Source organism: Ovis canadensis, chromosome 12 (genome assembly GCF_042477335.2).
Source record: "Ovis canadensis isolate MfBH-ARS-UI-01 breed Bighorn chromosome 12, ARS-UI_OviCan_v2, whole genome shotgun sequence".
Classification (NCBI taxonomy): domain Eukaryota; kingdom Metazoa; phylum Chordata; class Mammalia; order Artiodactyla; family Bovidae; genus Ovis; species Ovis canadensis.
This window is the reverse complement of record NC_091256.1, coordinates 42,092,216-42,111,602: the sequence shown is the minus strand read 5'-3', so window position 1 is coordinate 42,111,602 and position 19,387 is coordinate 42,092,216. Positions and strand designations below refer to the sequence as shown.

The 19,387-nt window shown below is 41.5% G+C and overlaps 1 protein-coding gene and 1 long non-coding RNA gene across 4 annotated transcripts in view; one reads left to right on the top strand and one right to left on the bottom strand.

Annotated features, from left to right (window-relative positions):
• LOC138416412 (uncharacterized) overlaps positions 1-8,391 on the top strand; it is a 69,638-nt gene extending 61,247 nt beyond the window's left edge. The window contains exon 3 of the long non-coding RNA XR_011247664.1: positions 6,167-8,391. This is a non-coding gene — a long non-coding RNA (uncharacterized lncRNA). The remainder of the gene's footprint in view (positions 1-6,166) is intronic.
• The window catches only part of SMYD3 (SET and MYND domain containing 3), a 756,573-nt gene that overhangs the window by 23,383 nt on the left and 713,803 nt on the right, over positions 1-19,387 (bottom strand). The gene's annotated exons all lie outside the window — the stretch shown is intronic.

The window sequence follows — 19,387 nt, the reverse complement described above, 5'->3', positions numbered from 1 at the left end:
GATCAAAGAATGATGGAAAATTTTACAGTGTGTAAGGTTGTTACCATCTGAACCCAGTCATCAATCTTTGCATCACTAACATGGGATAGCCAGACATTACCTGCTGTCTGAGCTGACACAGTAAAATTTTGTACCACCTATAAAGGATCTTTGACAAAAAAAAAAAAAAAAGAAATTTAATCAAGCCCATAAAATTCCATTTCACAGGAAAAACAATTGGTAGAGGAACAAATAAAAGCAACCAGCTAAATTCAAAATATGGGAAGTTTTACAGAACCATCGTCACCCAGGATCTTCAGTAGGTCCATGGCATGTAAAGAAAAAGGTGGCAGAGAAGAAGACTCTAGATTAAAGAGATACAACAGTCAAAGGTAATTTGTAGACCTTTTTCATTTTAACTCAAAATAACTATAAAGACGTTTCTGAGTCAGTCTAGGAAATTGGAACATGCAATGGCATTGTAAGGACATGCCCACATTTTTCAGAGATACAAACTGAAATATGCATGGATAAAATAATGTTATGACTGTGATCTGATTTAAATCTCTTCAGCATAATTTCTCCTTCCAGCAATGATGGGTTAGTTTTTTTCAGACCAAACTCCATGCTAACAAGAAATGTTAGACAAAATATTTATAAAACTGTTTGAAGGTGTTGAAGAATGACTGAGGGACTGGAGTCTGAATGATTCAAGTGGCAGAAAGAATACAATCTCAAGTAGGTGGTCCTTTGTTGCTACTTTGCCCTTTGTTGATTTCAAAGGAGAGGCAGCTAGGCTAAAGAGCTGAACAGGAGTTTTGGCAGTCTCAAAGGTATCAGTCAGTCAGTCAGTCAGTTCATTCGTGTCCAGCTCTTTGCGACCCCATGAATCGCAGCACGCCAGGCCTCCCTGTCCATCACCAACTCCTGGAGTTCACTCAGATTCATGTCCATCGAGTCAGTGATGCCATCCAGCCATCTCATCCTCTGTCGTCCCCTTCTCCTCCTGCCCTCAATCCCTCCCAGCATCAAAGTCTTTTCCAATGAGTCAACTCTTCGCGTGAGGTGGCTAAAGTACTGGAGTTTCAGCTTTAGCATCATTCCTTCCAAAGAAATCCCAGGGCTGATCTCCTTCAGAATGGACTGGTTGGATCTCCTTGCAGTCCAAGGGACTCTCAAGAGTCTTCTCCAACACCACAGTTCAAAAGCATCAATTCTTCAGCGCTCAGCCTTCTTCACAGTCCAATTCTCACATCCGTACATGACCACAGGAAAAACCATAGCCTTGACTAGACGGACCTTAGTCGGCAAAGTAATGTCTCTGCTTTTGAATATGCTATCTAGGTTGGTCATAACTTTTCTTCCAAGGAGTAAGCGTCTTTTAATTTCATGGCTAAAATCACCATCTGCAGTGATTTTGGAGCCCCAAAAAATAAAGTCTGACACTGTTTCCACTGTTTCCCCATCTATTTCCCATGAAGTGATGGGACCAGATGCCATGATCTTCATTTTCGGAATGTTGAGCTTTAAGCCTACTTTTTCACTCTCCTCTCTCACTTTCATCAAGAGGCTTTTTAGTTCCTCTTCACTTTCTGCTATAAGGGTGGTATCATTTGCATATCTGAGGTGATTGATATTTCTCCCAGCAATCTTGATTCCAGCTCGTGCTTCTTCCAGTCCAGTGTTTCTCATGATGTACTCTGCATATAAGTTAAAGAAGCAGGGTGACAATATACAGCCTCAACATACTTTTTTCCCAATTTGGAGCCAGTCTGTTCCATGTCCAGTACTAACTGTTGCTTCCTGACCTGCATACAGGTTTCTCAAGAGGCAGGTCAGGTGGTCTGGTATTCCTATCTCTTTCAGAATTTTTCACAGTTTATTGTGATCCACACAGTCAAAGGCTTTGGCATAGTCTTTAAAGTAGAAGTAGGTGGTTTTCTGGAACTCTCTTGCTTTTTCGATGATCCAGCGAAAGTTGATTTGATCTCTGGTTCCTCTGCCTTTTCTAAAACCAGCTTGAACATCGGGAAGTTTATGGTTCACGTATTGCTGAAGCCTGGCTTGGAGAATTTTGAGCATTACTCAAAGGTAGGGAGACACAGAATTTGGAGTTCAGGGCTCAGCAAAGAAGAGAAGGAGCGCTAATAAACTCCCTTTACTTTCATTTGTGGCCCAGGGCCCCCCTCCAAGGGGTACAATTCAGGAATAGAGTAGCTTTACTTGTAATATGATGCATTTTTGTTATTGTTAAAAAAAAAAAAAAGATCCTAACATTGGGAAACAAAACCAAAGAAAGAAAAGAATGTGTAGCAAAGAGAAGCCTGGTGGGGCTGGGAGAGGCTGGGAAGACACTGGTTAAGTAGTCAGAAGCTGCCTCTTTAAGGAAAGGCTTATGATGTAGATAGAGTTAAATGTCCAATTTTGAACCTAAAAGTTTGAGTTTTAGCTTTCTTTAAAACCAATACAGTAAAGTAAAATTAAAAAAAAAATTTTAAAGAAAAATGTACAGAGAAGACATTGCCCATGCTTGTAACTTTCAACTAGGTGTGTTTAATTAGTTTAATTTAACCCTGGATTTGTGCACAAATTTCCTCATCCCCTTGCCAGACCTGCTTATGTGCTGTCTGGTCCACTGGCAGCGTGGCTAACAGCGGGGAGATGCCATGGGCCAGCCAGCATGACTGAATTATACTGTGACTATAATTTAGTCATCAAGTCCTTGGGAAAAAATGGCAATGAGATTTTCATTAGAAAAGTTCCACTTGTCCTGTATAAGCTCTATTTATTCACTTACATGGGCAACAAAACTCACCGCTGAAGTTCTAAATGTGTACTCTAAATCCTCTTAGTATCTGAATACACAGATCTCATATCACTCGGAGATCAGTTCCCAAGAAGCAGCCCTTGAGTAGAAATCTTGTTTTCATAAATTAGATTTTATTTGAGCCTGTTAGTTCAGATTTATGAATATTGTTCTGATGCTGTTTTACTGGTAATATGGCAAGTTTAGTAGCCATATTGATTATCTCATTGAAAACAATGTAAGGCGGTAGGTAAAATATTTTTTAAAGTAAGGATGTGCTGGCAAGATAGTAAAGAACCATCAGGCCAAAATCTAAATGAAGAGATACCCTTGAGAAGTAAGGAGAGTGGTGAGACTACTGCTCCACTGGTGTGCAGAAACCTCTGGCTTCATCTGCTGTTGGGAGCTTGTGGGGCAGAAGAGCAAGCTTAGACCCCTCCACACTGGGTAGACCATAATAGGAAAGCCTCCCCTTTGGCCAAATATGGGAGACAGATTACATTCAAAAGAGATGCAGTAAGGCTGACAGTGGAAGCCTGTAGAATGATACCTTCAATGTGCCTAGGAAAAGTGATTCCTAGACCAGTATTCTGTATCTTCAGAAATATCTTTCTCAAGAATCAAGATGGAGAGCTGAAAGGTATACTTCTAGAGGTGATGAAAATGTTCTAGAATTGACTGTAGGCATAGTGTCATATCTTTGAACATAATTTAAAAAAACCACTAACTTGTACCTTTAAATGGATTGGATAAGTTGTATGGTGAGTGAATTGATTACAACTTAACAGAACTTTAAGAATGAGACATTAGCATCCCACAAATGAAACAGGTATAAATCTATAACAGAACATATAGAAAATCTATATAAGAAAAACTGGAGAACTCTGATGAACAAAATCAGAGTAAGTGGAAAGATATTCCATGTTCACTGACAGGGACAGTCAGTGCTGTCAAAATGTCAGTTCTTCCCATTTTGATCTATAGATTCAGTGCAATCCCAAATAAATTTCTAGCAACTTATTTTGTGGATGTCAGCAAACCCATTCTAAAGTTTCTATGGAGAGGCAAAAGATTCAGAATAGCTAGCACAATACTGAAACAGAACAAAGTTGGAGGACTGACACTACCCAAATTCAAGACTTACTGTAAAAGCTACGGTAATCAAGGCAGTGTGGTATTGTATTTGAGAAAGAAAAGACAAAATACTGGGTTGGTCAGTGAACTTTTTGCCCAACCCAGCAGATCAATGGAACAGAATAGAGAGCTCAGAAAGACCCACATAAACGCAGTCAACTGATCTTTGACCAAAAAGCAAAGGCAATACAATGGAGCAAAGACAGTATTCTTTTTTTACCCGCTCAAGAAATGATCCCAGAACAACTGGCAATCCATATGCAGAACAAAAACAAAAAGACACAGATCTTAACACCCATCACAAAAAAGAACTCAAAACCAATCTTGGTCTGGTGGTGCCTTTTAGATACAACATCAAGGACACAGTGAAAGTGAAGTCGCTCAGTTGTGTCCGACTCTTTGCGACTCCATGGACTGTAGCCTACCAGGCTCCTCCGTCCATGGGATTTTCCAGGCAAGAGTACTGGAGTGGGTTGCCATTCCCTTCTCCAGGGGCTCTTCCTGACCCAGGGATTGAACCCGGGTCTCCTGTTAAAAGGCAGATGCTTTTAACATCTGAGCCACCAGGGAAGTCAAAGACATAATTGATAAGCTGGACTTCATTAAAATAAAAAAACTTCTGCTATGTGAAAGACAATGTCAAGAGAATGGGAAGATAAACCAGACTGGAAGAAAATATTTGCAAAAGGCACTTCTCATAAAGGCTTGTTATCCTAAATATACAAAGTACTCCGAAAACCCAATAGTAAGCAAAAACCCCATTTAAAAAAAAATGGGTCAAAAACCTGAACAGACATCTTACCAAAGAGGATACAAAGATGGCAATTAATGATTATGAAAATGTGCTCCATATTATATGCCATCAAGGAAATGCAAACTAAAATAACAATGACATATGGGTATACATGTGTTAAACAGCCAACACCCAGAACACTGGCAACACTAAGGGCTGGTGAGGAGGTAGAACAGCAGCTTTCATTCATCACTAGCGGGAATGCAAAATGGGACAGCCACTTTGGAAGAGTTTGGCAGTTTCTTACGAAACAACTCATCTAATCAGACTAAACCGCAGTATCCAGGAATTGTGCTCCTTGGTATTTACCCAAAGGAGTTGAAACCAAAAACCTACACATGGACACTTATAGCAGCTTTGTTCATGATCGCCCAAAGTTGGAAGCAACAGAAGTGCCCTTCAGTAGGTGAATAGATAAATAAACTAAGTTACTGATACATCCAGACAATGGAATATTATCCAGTGCTAAAAAGAAATGACCTATCAAGCCATGAAAAGATACGGAGGAATGAACCTTAAGTGTATAAACTGAGAAGCCAGCAACTGGAAAGGGCTACATGCCAACTGTGTGACATTCTGGAAAAGGCAAAACTATGGGGACAATAAAAAGATCAGTGGTTCCCAGGAGTTCAGAGGTGAAGGAGGGATGAACAGGCAGAGCACAGAGGCTTTTTCAGGGCAGTGAAATACTCTATCTACCACCATAATGATGGGAAAATGTCATATACATTTTACATATACATATATATACATTTGTCCAAACAAACAAAATGTACAGCACCAAGAATGAACCCCAGTGTAAACCATGGGCTTTGGGTGGTTGTGATGTGTCCTTATGGGTTTCTCACTTGTCACAAGTGTCCCATTCTGATGAGCAATGTTGATAATGGGGGATGCATGTGTGGGATAGGGAGTATATGGAAAATCTCACCACGTTCCACTCAATTTTGCTGTGACCCTAAAGCTTAAAAAAAAAAAAACTAAGGTGTAATTTTTTTAAAAAAAGGAATGAGGTTGAAATGAAGTCATTTTGGACAAAGAAAAGCTGAATTTGTCACCACAGATCTTAACTAGAGGAATTTCTAAACCTATATACTTCTGGTAGAAGGGAAGTAAGTGAAGATAGGAAGTCAGAGGTTCAAGAAGGACTGAAAGGAATACTTATATGGGCAAGTCTACAAATACTGACAAACAAAATAATTTTAGGAGGTTAAAAATACAGTAAAAGTAAAAAATATAGTAAGTACATCATGTATGTCAGTAGGAAAGAAAGCAGGATTCAAGTACTCTAAAATCCTTCTATGTCCAGAAAGAACTTGGATATATATATATATTTCTTTAAATAGTTCATCCATAATTTATATACCCTTTGATATATTTAATGATATGCATTTAATTTAATAATTATTTAATAGTCTTAAATAACTGAATTAATGTTCTGTTTTAATTTCTAGGTACAAAACCATTGTGTAGAGAATAATTAGATTAATTATAATTGGCATCTGGTTGATCACCTGGAGAATCCAATGGACAGAAAAGCCTGGCAGGCTCTACAGTCCATGGAGTCACAAGAGTTGGACACGACTTGGCAACTAAACCACCACCACTGCCCATCACTTCATGGCAAATAGCTGGGGAAGCAATGCAAATAGTAGCAGAGTTTATTTTCTTGGGCTCCAAAATCACTGCGGACTGTGACTGTACCCATGAAATTAAAAGACACTTGCTTCTTGGAAAAAAAAGCTACGACAAACCTAGACAGCATACTAAAAAGCAGAGACACCACTTTACTGACAAAGGTTCATATAGTCAAAGCTATGGTTTTCTCAGTAGTCATGTACATATGTGAGACTTGGACCATAAAGAAGGCTGAGTGCTGAAGAATTGATGCTTTCGAATTGGGGTGCTGGAGAAGACACTTGAGAGTATCTTGGATGGCAAGGAGACCAAACTAGTTAATCCTAAAGGAAATCATGCAAGGACTGAATATTCATTACAAGGATTGATGCTGAAGCTCCAGTGCTTTGGCCACCTGATGGGAAGAGCCAACTCATTGGAAAAAGAGCCCGATGCTGGGAAAGATTGAAGGCAAAAGGAGAAGGGGGCGCCAGAGGATGAGGTGGTTGGATGGCATCACTGACTCAATAGGCACGAGTTTGAGCAAACTCCAGGAGATAGTGAAGGACAAGGAAGCCAGGCCTACTGCAGACCATCGAGTCACAAAGAGTCAGACACAGCTACTGAACAATAATAACAATGAATTTAACAATCTCAAAAGGTTGAATACTAAATGAAGAAGGGGACATTGTGGTTTTTAAAATGTACATACACACCTTTCCTTTGTTTTGAAGGAAAAAATGAGATTTATAAAAATTAACAATAAAAAGTTGCACAATCTAGTTTTACATAGAAGATGAAATAACAGCTTGCCATCAGTAAGGTTAACCAAGTTGTGTGTCTATATCTGTAATACAGTGTGTCGAGATCCAACAACAGCGTGTTGTTGACATATATTCCAGAAGTGACAGGTACTTTTACTGAAATCAGCTCATACAGATGTCAGGCACTCTTTAAGAGCACCCTGAGCTCTTGAAGAAGTCTTAGGCTCCCAGAGCACTGGTGTTGGGAGGAGCTGGAATGTGTGCCAAGAAACAGAGATGTTCTCTTTTTCAGTGATTTCCAAGTGAAAATATAGCCTGTTGGAGCAGAGCAGATGGCACTGCTAAGATGCAAAATCTATGACAGTGAGTCAATAGCAGGGGTCAGCAAACTGTAGCCTGAAGGCATACCCCACCTGCAGCGTGTTTCTTTAAACTGTTTTGTTGGCATACATCCACATTTATTCATTTATATATTGTCTATGGCTACTCTCAGGCTAACTCAATAGAACTGAGTAGGTGACAGGACTGTATGACTTGCAAAGCCTAAATATTTACTGCCTGGCCCTTTACAGAAAGTTTGCAGACAGCTGGTTTATATAGTAAAGGCGTTTCTAGAAGTAAGAGGCTGGAGAGAGGCTCTCATGCAAAAAAAAAAAACAAAACAAAACAAAACAAAAAAACAACACTCTACAACAGGTGACTATGAATATGAATTAGATATGTAACTATAGAGTTGTCTCTGTCACTAATGATAGCAAATACAGTGAAGAGTCCTTGCTTCCTATCAGGCACTGTTGAAGCACTTTATTCTAAAATAACCTTATACAAGTAAACTTGGTAATGATGATGGGATCCAAGAGTCTCCTCTGCAAAAAAAAGTATGAAGCTGGACAAAATTGCCAAAAGCTATCACCTCAGGGCATGATAAATTGACCAAAGGCAAAGAACAGACTGAAAAGTGTTTATTCTCAAAACAACAACAACAATAAAAATAGCTAGAACTTAGAGTCAGAAAAGCAGAAGTCTATAACCTGCTTGCCTGGATGAGCCACAGAATGACTGAGACAACCTCTCCATGTCACCTGGGTACCTGAGAAACTGGACATCCACAAGAAAATCTGGAGATGACTTGGGAGGTTGAGAACTGGCTACAACATTGAATGCAACCTTCCCACACGTGGCTGAAGGTGGAAGGAAGCCTTATAGGTTCAGTGTGTCTGAGCAACACTTCTGCCCGCGTCATTGGCTGGTCACTAAGCTGTGCAGCCAATAAATGGAGAAGCTGAGTTCAGAACCCAGCAACTGCTTCCTGAGTCTGTTTTCTTTTCAGTCTGCATCTTTGCCTCACTAAATCTCCCCAGTCTAAGTTTTGCCTTAGATTAGCTCTGTGTACTTTGTTAACCTCTCATAGTACACCTAAAATATCTCCAGTTAATGTCAATAGCCCCAAATCTGATACCACTGAGTACAAGCGTGCCAGCAGCCTGACATTACCTCTTGCCACCAGGTGCCCACAGGTGAAACCAAATTGATCACTTAACTGGAAAAAAAAAATCACAAACTGTTGAAAAAATACAAAACCAGTGAATCTGCCAACATGGTTCACACAGAGAACTGGGAATCCAACATCCAAAGAAGTAGCAGGATACTGTTGCTACCAGCTGTGCTCCCATTTAAGATGCCATTTGTGGAAAATATTTATCATAGTCTTCTATTTTCTCTGTGCAAAATGAAAAAATTGAGAAATGCCAAATTACATTGCTTTAAAAAATCCTGCCATAGAGCATCTCCGCTCTTACATGCTATTCTCTGAAGACATTATTGATGTTCTACCAGGTTGATGGAGTAATATAATTTGCTAGCAGGAAGAAAGGCTGGCAAAGAGAACTATGTTCATCAGAGCAATATCTTTACAATGACTTATTCCATTTTTGTTATTTTTCAAGATCACACACGTCACAGGGCAGAACAGTTGGCTTGCTATGCCCTGGATATTTCAGTATTTTTACAGTTGGAAGTAGATTTTTTAACACTTCTGCAAATTACATCTATTTTTGCTAGAAAGGGCTCTTTATACTGATGAGGAAAAGAACTCTCTGAACACCTATGTGGCTTCTGTTTACAGGCAGCTTCCCAGGTTTCACTAGTGGTAAAGAACCTGCCTGCCAATGCAGGAGACCGAGTTGCAGGCTTAGTCCCTGGGTTGGGAAGATCCCCTGGAGGAGGGCATGGCAACCCACTCCAGTATTCTTGCCTGGAGAATCCCATGGACAGAGGAACCTGGGGCCGCAGAGAGTCAGAGATGACTGAAGGGATTTAGTACACATGCCCCATCATTTTAGACTCAGTAAGTTCCTGTGGGGCAGTCTTTTCCTTAAGCAAGTCATCAAGCCCATCTAGCTGGGGCTGGACCAGCTCTAGAACTGACAGCAAAGTTTTGAAGTAACTGCCCTTTGTCTTCACTCATTTCATATCTCCTTCTCTTTAAAACTCTTCCCTTCAGGCTGGGACTCACCAGCGGTCTTATCAGTGGTGCCTCACATAAGCTGCCTTCCCCACTTCCCAAGAAAGAACCCTCTTCACCCAATCAAAACTCCCAATCTTCCATTCAAATAGTCTGATTTCATCAAGGTGTTAAAAAATGCAGTCCTATTAAATTATATTTGTTAATGGTTGATAATTTCAGAGAGGTGTTTGCATTCTGAAGAAGAAATTTTCATTAACCCAAAGAATTTCTAATGGATAAAATTCAGAACAATATAACCAGGTGATACATTCTCATTAGTGAGAAGGAAAAGTATTGGGGGGCACAAATACCTCTCAGGAATGTTTTTTAGAACTCTGGTGAGTTGAGGTTCACAAGTGTGGTAGTTGACCACTAGCCGTGGTACAGCCAAGGTGAGCACCCTCAGCCTTGCTACTGAAGTATCCATTAGCTCGTTTAAGATGCCAGGAAGGGCCTCAAACCGCCTGACCAGACTCCACAACAGTGACTAGAAAGAGAGAACCCTTTAGGCCTTTTCTTCTACTTTCTAAACTGTTGGGATTTGAAAGACTTGTTACCTAGAGGTCTGTCATCTGCCTTCCTCTCTTTCTACCAGTCTTTCATGGCATTTGGCTGGCCAGATGATACTCTTGGTATGTGCTTTGCTTACAGTTGTTAGAAAGAATAATAAACTGCTCAGAGTTAGAAGGAATCAGAGATCATCTACTTCAGCCCCTTCAATTTAAAGACAGTGTAAAACCCAGAAAAGTTGCCCAGAGTCCACCAACTTGTGCTAAGCCATGTAGCATTAGGGTGGCACCACCCTAGTTGCAAAAAGCAATGAGGAACTAAAGAGCCTCTTGATGATGAAGTTGAAAGAGAAAGGTGAAAAACCTGGCTTAAAACTCAACATTCAAAAAACTAAGATGGCATCCTGCCCCATCACTTTATGGCAAATAGATGGGGAAAAAATGGAAACAGTGATAGACTTTATTTTCTTGGGCTCCAAAATCACTGGATGGTGACTGCAACCATGAAAGTAAAAGATGCTTGCTCCTTGGAAGGAAAATTGTGACAAACTTAGCATATTAAAAAGCAGAGATATCACTTTGCTGACAAAGGTCCATATAGTCAAAGCTATGGTTTTTCCAGTAGTCATGTATGGATTTGAAGGGTTAGACCATTAAGAAGGCTGTGCACTGAAGAATTGATGTTTTCAAACTGTCATACTGGAGAAGACTCTTGAGAGTCCTTGGACAGCAAGGAGATCAAACCAGTCATTCCTAAAAGGAAATCAACCCTGAATATTCATTGGAAGGACTGATGCTGACACTGAAGCTCCAGTATTTTGGCCATCTGATATGAAGAGTGGATTCATTAGAAAAGACCCTGATGCCGGGAAAGATTGAGGGCAGTAGGAGAGGGGAGCGACAGAGGATGGCATGGTTGGATGGCATCACTGACTCAATGGACATGAGTTTGAGTAAACTCTGGGAGACAGTGAAAGGGAGTCAGAAAGAGTCAGACTTGACTGAGCTACTGAACAAAACAACAACATGGCATGATAATCTGCCATCGGTTTGGGACCTTTTAGGGAAGCCTGGCATGCTGCAGTCCATGGGGTTGCAAAGAGTTGGACGTGACTGAGCAACTGAACTAAACTGAGAGAGAAATGTCAGCGTCAGCATTCAGCTATAAATGGAAAGTTGTTGCACAGAGGGGGTGAGGGCATTCCAAACCAATCACAGAATAAGAATGGCACCAGAACCCAATGAAATTTAGCATAGACCTGGGATTATTAGTAGTTTGCAACTCTGCAATCTATGGGCAAGGAAGGATTCCAATACAAAAATAAATTTTAGGCCAATGAAAGAACTCAACAAAGTCAACCTTTGACCACTGAATTCAATGAACAGAGAACGTGTGACTAGGGTAATACAAACAGGGAATGACCCCAGATCGTTTATTGAGAGCCCAAATTCTTTAATGGCTATAGAATATTATTTACATTTGAGTAGAATTGTGTGGCCTGTGTTTTGGAAATTTCCTCCAAAAACTTAAAATACTGGTGCCAGACAGGTAAGGTCTAACATAAAAAGACTTTCATAAGCTTCCCATTGTACCTCTTTCCACCATTGTCCAATTTTATTCAACACTAATAGCTGATTTCTCCTAGCCTCTCTCAAAATGTTGCTGGCACAAGGACTATATCAGTTGGCTAATGGATTTCCCTGCTCAGGCATTTGAACTTTCTAGTTGAAAAGCAAAAACTCCTCGCATATTCTTGATCAAAGAAAAGTCCCCATCATTGATATGACATACACCTTGGGAGAGAGAAGCCAGGAGAACCCATTTATCTGATTGGTCATTTGTTAATTCATTTACTTATTCAGTCATTCACTATTTACTGAGCACCCATTATATTCCAGGCGTTATGGAGAATATGGCTTCCCTGGTGGCTCAGATGTTAAAGCGTTTGCCTGCAATGTTGGAGACCCAGGTTCGATCCCTGGGTCAGGAAGATCCTCTGGAGAAGGAAATGGCAACCCACTCCAGTACCCTTGCCTGGAAACTCCCATGGACGGAGGAGCTTGGTATGCTACAGTCCATGGAGTTGCAAAGAGTTGGACATGACTGAGCGACTTCACTTTCCTTTTTCCTTTTCATGGAGATAAAGAGGAAATAAAGCAGATAATGGTTCTTCTCTTCATGATGCTTACATCACTGGGGATGGGCCAGACATGGTGAAGTACCGACAAGTCTGGTGAGTACCAGGTAAGCTTCTGTAGGTGTCTGTAGCAGGGGCTTCCCTGGTGATTTAGTGATCAAGAAGCCGCCTGCTGGTGTAGATATGGGTTTGATCCCTGGGTCTGGAAGACCCCCTGAAGAAGGAAATGGCAACCACGCCAGTATTCTTGCCTGGAGAATTCCATGGACAGAGGAACCTGGCGGGCTACAGTCCATGGGGTCACAAAAGAGTCAGACACAACTGAGCGACTCAACAACAACACATAGCAGGAGACCTACTCTAAACTGGAAGGCCAGGAAAAGCCTTCTGAGAACAGGAAACAGCTGGGGTCTGATCGATGAGTTACAATCAGACTGATGAATATTCTGGGCAGAAGGAACGGTAAGTACAAAAGTCATCGGGCACAAGACAACACTTGTATTCAAAAAACTGATGAAAAGTCAGTGTTGTGAGTATGGAATGCAGGTGACACAGATCATATTGATTTGCAGCGAGAAAGAGAGAGCACATGACGGTACCTGCTGTATCAGCTTAGTCAGCCCCTGTGGCTCACGAGGCCACATGAGCCTGCCCTCACCCACCCGCTTGTGTGTCAGGTCCAAGCCAGGGAGAGTGCCTATAGTCAGTACAGCAAAGCTCGGACAAGGCAGCACCTGAGGCTCCAGAGCAATGGTACCTTTCACACCCAGCTACAAACCAGGCCGGCCAGCACCCAATCAATGTGAAGGCTTTAAAAAGAGGGAGGCACAAGCGCAATTAAAGACAGAGTGGCAGCCACATTTTGGAAGCAGGAATTGCCACAGACAAGCCATGATGGGCGGTGAATGCACTTACAGTGTGATACTCTGGCACCACTGCTTGAATCATTTGCATTGAAACAGTGAACTTCAAGAAAAACATTTGAGCATCTTTATGGATCAACCAAAAATTGAAACTTAGCAACAGGGCCGAATTTGAATCCAAGACTCTAATGACTCTCTGTGCTGATTAACCATCAGACCTCATTAGTTATAAAGAATTTTTTGCCCAAATCACTGTAAGTGTGTACTGCATTCCTACTAAGTTGCTTCAGTCACGTCTGACTCTTTGCAACCCTATGGACTGTAGCCCTCCAGGCTTCTCTGACCATGGGATTCTCCAGGCAAGAATACTGGAGTGGATGGCCATGCCCTCCTCCAGGGGATCTTCTCGAGCCAGGGAGCGAACCCGTGGCTCTTATGGGTCCTGCATTGGTAGCTGGGTTCTTTACCCCTGGCGCCACCTAGGAAGCCCCAATTCACTGTATAGTGAGTGAAGTCGCTCAGTCGTGTCCGACTCTTAGCGACCCCATGGACTGCAGCCCACCAGGCTCCTCCGTCCGTGGGATTTTCCAGGCAAGAGTACTGGAGTGGGGTGCCATTGCCTTCTCCAAATTCACTGTATATTCCTGAGTAAATCTTATTTTTCAGTTGAAAAAGTATTGTCTCTACCTCAAAAGCCCAAGAAGCAGAAAGACGACTGATACAGATGAATCCATTGTGTAATTACAGACATATATTTTGTGTTTGTCATTAAGAAGAGATGCACAGGAGACAGGAAGAAAGGAGGCAGCTTCAGTGAGCTACTCAGCTCAGCTCTCTTTAGAGAGCTGTGTCATTACGAAGGGATGTCCCCAATTCCTCCCCAGCATCTAAGAATTCAGTCATTTCCTCAAACTGGCTTTTTTTTTTTTTTTTGCTCATTCCCTCTTTATGAAACTGTTTTGGGCATTTTGCAGGGAATGAAATCAGCTGGGTAAAAGACAACTTCTTATTTCACCTAGGCGAAGAAGTCTGGCAAGCACAGCAAGAGCCTTTCCAGATCCCTTGTGGGCACCAAAGTACTTCTTGCAACACTAGTTAATGCAGGGGATCAGTTTATCCCACTGACTCCGTGACTCTGCAAGATGGCATATGGAAACGGCAGGAGTCCCAGCAAGGGGCACTGTGACACGTGTCTCTGTCGCTAACCAAGATTTATGCGCTTACAGTCTGTGTTTTTCTTGAGTAGGGATATGGAGCAGGGCTCAGCCAGATGGATTATCATTTTCTATAGTTAATGAGTTTATCTGTCTCTTAGGAAAGAAATGCAGAGAGAGAAGGGCGAGGGGAGGGAGGGAAAAAATGTGTCCATACTCCTAGGAGCATCGGTGGACATTTGTCCTGTAGAAATTCAATTCATTAAACAGAAATTCTCGTCTTTTTAGCCTCTAGCCAGGTTACGTCTGATACCCAGAAGGTCACATGTGTTTGGAAGCCACTGAAGAAGTGACACTGAGCAGCTTCTGCAGGTCAGGCAGGCTCCTCCCCTCCCCCCACACTCCCCTCTTGCTTTTCTCCCCAGAATCACTGCCTGACTCTTTTCTCTGAGCTGCTCCCTCCTCCCATCAGTAGCTCTTTTCTCATTTTTTCTGATTAGCTTTCATTGTCAGGCCCGATGACACAGAACCACCTGATTCGATTTATGAAAACATTCTAATCTGAAACAAGTCTATGTGTCTGTGTTAGTGGCACATGTAAATGTCTTCCCCAAAAGGCTGCTCTGAGGAATTCTGTTCATGTCACTGTTCTCGGCTTTTTCTCAAATATGGATCAAAGACTGCTGTGTGCCTAGGGGCTTTACATCTCTCCCTCGTCTCCACCCCCACCTTCCTCACCCCCACCCTGCAGCTTCCTTCAGTCCTGGAATATTTACTGAGTACTGAGAATTAGTCAAGCACTCTTCTAGGCCCTGGGTGAAAGTGAAGTGAAGTCGCTCAGTTGTGTCCGACTCTTTGTGACCCCATGGACTGTAGTCTATCAGGTTCCTCCATCCATGGGATTTTCCAGGCAATAGTACTGGAGTGGATTGCCATTTCCTTCTCCAGGGGATCTTCCCAACCCAGGGATCGAACCCAGGTCTCCCTCATTGTACACAGACGCTTTACCATCTGAGCCACCAGGGAAGTATTGTTCTACAAAAGCATTACTTCAGTTAATCCTTAACAGTAATGTGTTTAACATTATTATTCCCATTCTATATGAGAAAACTGTATCTCATAGAAGTTAAATAATTATCCCAAATCATATAACTACTATAGTGCAAAACTGGTCTATCTCTACCAGTTAATCTTTTCACAGTGCTATAAGCTATTAGGCCCCTTCATGGATCACAGCCTTGTTGTGGTGAAGGAGCTTTGACAGCGTGAACCATGCTGTGCAGGGCCGCCCAAGATGGACGAGTCATAGAGGAGAGTTCTGACAAAATGTAGTCCACTGGAGGAGGGAATGGCAAACTACTACAGTATTCTTGCCATGAGAACCCCATGAACAGTACAAAAAGGCAAAAAGATAAGATCCGAAAGATGAGTACCCCAGGTCAGAAGGCGTCTAAGGTGCTACTGGGGAAGATCAAAGGGCAACTACTAACAACTCTAGAAAGAATGAAGCCACTGGGCCAAGTAAGAAACGATGCCCAGTTGTGGACATATCGGTGGTGAAAATAATATCCAGTGCTGTAAAGAACAATATTGCATAGGAATCTGTGGTGTGTTAAGTCCATGAATCAAGATAAATCAGATGTGGTCAAGTAGGAGATGGTGAGAGTGAACATCAATATCTTAGGAATCAGTGAACTAAAGTGGATGGAATGGGTGAATTTAATTCAGATGACCATTATATCTACTACTACTATGCCCAGTACTTGGCCACCTCATGTGAAGAGTTGACTCATTGGAAAAGACTCTGATGCTGGGAGGGATTGGGAGCAGGAGGAGAAGGGGATGACAGAGGATGAGATGGCTGGATGGCATCACCGACTCGATGGACGTGAGTTTGAGTGAATTCTGGGAGTTGGTGATGGACAGGAAGGCCTGGCGTGCTGCAATTCATGGGGTCGCAAAGAGTCAGACACGACTGAGAGACTGAACTGAACTGAACTGAACTATGGGCAAGAATCCCTTAGAAGAAATGTGAGTAGCCCTCAGAGTTGAGAAAAGACTCCAAAATGCAGTATTTGGTTGCAATCTCAAAAAAAAAAAAAAAAAACAAAACCAGAATGGACTCTGTTTATTTTCAAGGCAAAAGAGTCAACATCACAGTAATCCAAGTCTGTGTCCAAACCACTCATGCCAGAGAAGCTGAAGTTGACCAGGTCTAGAAGACCTGCAAGATCTTCTAGAATTAACACCAAAAAAAAAAAAAAAAAAGATGTTCTTTTTATCATAGGGGATTGGAATGCAAAAGTAGGAAAGCAAGAGCTACCTGGAGTAACAGGCAAGTTTGAAATTGGAGTACAAAATGAAGCGAGGCAAAGGCTAACGGACTTTTGTCAGGAGGATACACTGGTCATAGCAAAACATCCTTTTCCAACAACACAAGAAACAACTCTATGCATGGATATCATGAAATGGTCAATACCGAAATCAGATTGCTTATATTCTTTGCGCTCAAGGATGGAGAAGCTTTATATAGTCAGCAAAAATAAGACCTGGAGCTGATTGTGATTCATATCATCAGCTCCTTACTGCCAAATTTAAGCTTAAATTGAAGAAAGTAGGGAAAACCACTAGGCCATTCAAGTATGACTTGAATCAAAATCCCTTATGATTATACAGTGGATGTGATGAATAGATTCAAGGGATTAGATACAATAGAGAGTGTGCCTGAAGAAATATGGACATAGGTTTGTAAACACTGTACAGGAGGCCATGAGCAAAACCATCCCAAAGCAGGGGGAAAATGCAATAAGGCAAAATGGTAGTCTGAGGAGGCTTTACAAATAGCTGAGGAAAGAAGAGAAGTGAAAAACAAGGGAGAAAGGGAAAGATACACCCAACTGAATGCAGAGTTTCAGGGAATATCAAGGGGAGATAAAGTGTTCTTAAGTGAACAGTGCAAAGAAATAGAGGAAAACAATAGCATGAGAAAGACAAGATCTCTTTAAGAAAATTATAGCAAGGGAACATCTGATTTCCTGAAGAATGGGCATGAAAAAGGACAGAAACAGCATGGACCTAATAGAGGCACAAGAGATTAAGAAGTGGTGGCAAGAATACACAGAAGAACTGTACAAAAAAGATCTTAATGACTGGGATAACCATGATGGTGTGGTCGCCCACCTAGAGTCAGACATCCTGGAGTGTGAAGTCAACTGGGCCTTAGGAAGTATTACTGCCAACAAAGCTAGTGGAAGTGGTGGAATTCAAGTTATTTAAAATCCTAAAAAATGCTGTTAAAGTGCTGCATTCAATATGGCAGCAAATTTGGAAAATTCAGCAGTGGCCACAGGACTGGAAAAGGTCAGTTTTAATTTCAGTCCCAAAGAAGGGCAGTGCCAAAGAATGTTCAGACTACCAGACAGTTGCCCTCATTTCCCATGCTAGAAGGATTATGTTCAAAATCCTTCAAGCTATCTTCAGCAGTACATGTACCAAGAAATTCTAGATGTACAGTCTGGGTTTAGAAAAGGCATATTGTCAACATTTCTTGGATTATAGAGAAAGCATGGGAATTCCAGATAAGCATCTACTTCTGCTACATTGACTATACTAAAACCTTTGACTGTGTGGATCGCAACAAACTGGAAAATTCTTAAAGATATGGGAATAGCAGACCACCTTACCTGTTTCCTGAGAAACCTGTATGCAGGTCAAGAAGCAAGAGTTAGAACCAGACATGGAACAACTAACTGGTTCAAAACTGGGAAAGGAGTATGTCAAGGCTGTATATTGTCACCCTCCTCATTTTGCTTATACACAGAGTACAGCCTGTGAAATGCTGGGCTGGATGAGTCACAGACTGGAATCAAGGTTTCCAGAAGAAATATCAACAACCTTAGATAGACAGATGATACCACTCTAATGGCAGGAAGTGAAGAGGAAATAAAGAACCTTTTGATGAAGGTAAAAGAGGAGAGCGAAAAAGCTGGCTTAAAACTCAACATTCAAAAAACAAATATCATGGGATCCAGTCCTATCACTTCATGGCAAATAAAAGTGGAAAGGGTAGAAGCAGTGACAGAGTTTCTTTTCTTGGGCTTTAAAATCACTTGCAGGTGTTGTATGCAGCCACGAAACTAGAAGACACTTGCTCTTAGAAGGAAAGCTACGACAAACCTAGACAGTGTATTAAAAAACAAAGACATTACTTTACCAACAAAGGTTTGTATAGTCAAAGTTGTGGGTTTTTTCAGTACTCATGTACGAATGTGAGAGTAGGACCATAAAAAAGGCTGAGCACCAAAGAATTGATGCTTTTGAACTGTGATGCTGGACAAGACTCTTAAGAGTCCCTTGAACAGCAAGGAGATCAAACCAGTCAATCCTAAAAGAAATCAACCCTGAATATTCATTGGATGGACTGATGCTGAAGCTGAAGCTCCAATACTTTGGTCACCTGATGTGAAGATCCAACTCATTGGAAAAGACCCTGATGCTGAGAAAGATTGAAGGCAGGAGGAGAAGGGCATGACAGAGGATGAGATGGTTGGATGGCATCATCCACTCAACGGACATGAGTCTGAGCAAACTCTGAGAGATAGTGAAGGACAGAGAAGCCTACTGTGCTATAGTCCACGGGGTTTCAAAGAGTTGGACACAACTGAGTGACTGCATAACAACAAACATGCAAGGGAACTCCCATCAGGTTATCAGCTGATTTCTCAACAGAAACTCTACAAGCCAGAGCGGAAGGGCATGCTATATTTAAAGTGATGAAAGGGAAGAAACTACAGCCAAGAATCCTCCACCCAGCAAGACTCTCATTCAGATCTGATGAAGAAATCAAAAGCTTTCTAGACAAACAAAAGTTAAGAGAATTTGGCACCACCAAACCAGCTTTACAACAAATGCTAAAGGAACTTCTCTAGGCAGGAAACAGAAGGAAAAGACTTACAGAAAATAAACCCAAAACAATTAAGGAAATGGTAAAAAAAAAAAAAAATCACTGCAGATGGTGACTGCAGCCATGAAATTAAAAGACACTTACTCCTTGGAAGAAAAGTTATGACCAACCTAGATAGCATATTCAAAAGCAGAGACGTTACTTTGTCAACAAAGGTCCGT